This window comes from Ovis aries, chromosome 1 (genome assembly GCF_016772045.2).
Source record: "Ovis aries strain OAR_USU_Benz2616 breed Rambouillet chromosome 1, ARS-UI_Ramb_v3.0, whole genome shotgun sequence".
In the NCBI taxonomy this organism is placed as follows: Eukaryota; Metazoa; Chordata; class Mammalia; order Artiodactyla; family Bovidae; genus Ovis; species Ovis aries.
This window is the reverse complement of record NC_056054.1, coordinates 122,745,629-122,747,714: the sequence shown is the minus strand read 5'-3', so window position 1 is coordinate 122,747,714 and position 2,086 is coordinate 122,745,629. Positions and strand designations below refer to the sequence as shown.

At 46.6% G+C, this 2,086-nt stretch overlaps 1 non-coding gene across 1 annotated transcript; it reads left to right on the top strand.

Annotated features, from left to right (window-relative positions):
- The first annotated feature begins 464 nt into the window (after window positions 1–464).
- On the top strand, window positions 465–589 carry LOC114111302 (small nucleolar RNA SNORA20). The gene has a single exon (XR_003587381.1). It is a non-coding gene; the product is annotated as a small nucleolar RNA SNORA20 (small nucleolar RNA).
- The last annotated feature ends 1,497 nt before the right edge of the window (window positions 590–2,086 follow it).

Below are 2,086 nucleotides of genomic sequence, written 5' to 3'. Positions count from 1 at the left end.
GCAGGAGGAGAAGGGGACGACCGAGGATGAGATGGCTGGATGGCATCACGGACTCGATGGACATGAGTCTGAGTGAACTCCGGGAGATGGTGATGGACAGGGAGGCCTGGCGTGCTGCGATTCATGGGGTCGCAAGGAGTCGGACACGACTGAGTGACTGAACTGAACTGAACTGAACAACAGTTGATGCGCATTCTTCAAGAATACCTAGTCATGGACTTCCCTGGTGGTCCAGTGGTTAAGAATCCTGCAGGGAACACAGGTTCAGTCCCTGGTCTGGGAAGATCCCTCATGCCTGGGGGCAACTCAGCTGATGTACCACAACTACTGGAGCCCGCACGCCCTTGCTTCGCAACAAGAGAAGCCACAGCAATGAGAAGTCCGGGCACCGCAACTAGAGAGTAGCCCCTGCTTGCAGCAACTAGAGAAAGACCTAGCACAGCCAAAAACAGTGAATAAATAATTTTACAAAATAATAGCCATTATAGTCTTTCAGTGATATGAGCTGTTATACACATGGGATAAAATAATACCGGGCCATTGTAAATGGAGGTGAAGTCACCATTTCATCTCCATGGCCTAGACATTGCAAAAAACAAAAACCAAAAACCTAGCCATGAATGACAAAGGCTGAAGTTGTCCCAAGTTAATAGCCACTAAAGGGGGCTTCCCTTGTGGCTCAGCTGGTAAAGAATCTGACCTGATTGTTTACCAATGCAGGAAACCTGAGTTTGATCCCTGGGTTGGGAAGATCCCCTGGAAAAGGAAATGGTGACACACTCCAGTATTCTTGCCTGGAGAATCCCCATGGACAGAGGAGCCTGGTGGGCTATGGGGTCGCCATGGGGACCCCAGTCCATGGGGTCACAAAGAATCGGACATGACTGAGTGACTAAGCACAGCACAGCAAAAGGGGGCTTCCCTGGTGGCTCATGGTAACGAATCCGTCGGCATATGCAGTAGACACAGATTCGATCCCTGATCTGGGAAGATCCTACCTGCTGTGGAACAACTAAGCCCAAGCACCACAACTACTGAGCCGGTATTCCAGAGTCCGTGCTCCACAATGAGAAGCCACCGAAATGAGAAGCCGGTGCACCGCAACTAGAGAGTAGCCCCTGCTCTCCGCAACCACAGAAAACCCTAGCAGCAACGAAGACCTAGCACAGCCGAAAGTAAAGAAATAAAATTATTTTTTTAAAAAGAGCCACTTAAAAAAAAAAAAAAAAGAGCCACTAAAGGGCCATGACAACTAAATGCAATGTGTGATCACAGCCTGGATTCTGGAACAGGAAAAAAACCTTATTTTTCTTTACTATAAAGCATACGAGTAGGGCACTTGACAAAATTCAAATGAAGTGCTTAGTGCTATATCAATGTTAACTTCCTGATTTTGGTATTGTAGAACAGTTGTGATTTGCAGAAATACACGGAAGTATTCAGGAGTAATGCAGAAGGCAATGGCATCCCTCTCCAGTACTCTTGCCTGGAAAATCCCATGGATGGAGGAGCCTGGTGAGCTGCAGTCCATGGGGTCGCTAAGAGTGGGATATGACTGAGCGATGTCACTTTCACTTTTCACTTTCATGCACTGGAGAAGGAAATGGCAACCCACTCCAATGTTCTTGCCTGGAGAATCCCAGGGATGGGGGAGCCTGGTGGGCTGCCATCTATGGGTTCGCACAGAGTCAGACAGGACTGAAGCGACTTAGCAGCAGCAGCATTCAGCAGTAAAGAGGCATCTTGTTGCAGCATACTGTCAAATGTCTCAGAAAAAAATAGACTAAAGTGATTGTGGTAAAATGTTACCATCTGAGGAAGCTAGAATTCTCTGAGTTATTTTTGTAGCTTTCCTGTAAGACTGAAGCTATTTCAAAATAAACCAGTCAATCTCTACACTCCTAACTTTCCTAACAGGAAGTAAATATACTTTGCCTCATACTGAATCCCTTTGTCACCTGGATAAGGTGCTTGCATGTGAAAGATGTGCTGACCTCTGCACTGGCATAATCCACAGGGTTCCAGAAGGCTTGCCTTGCTACTCTTACTTGTAGAAATTTAAAATATCCTATTTTCCACAGCTTAA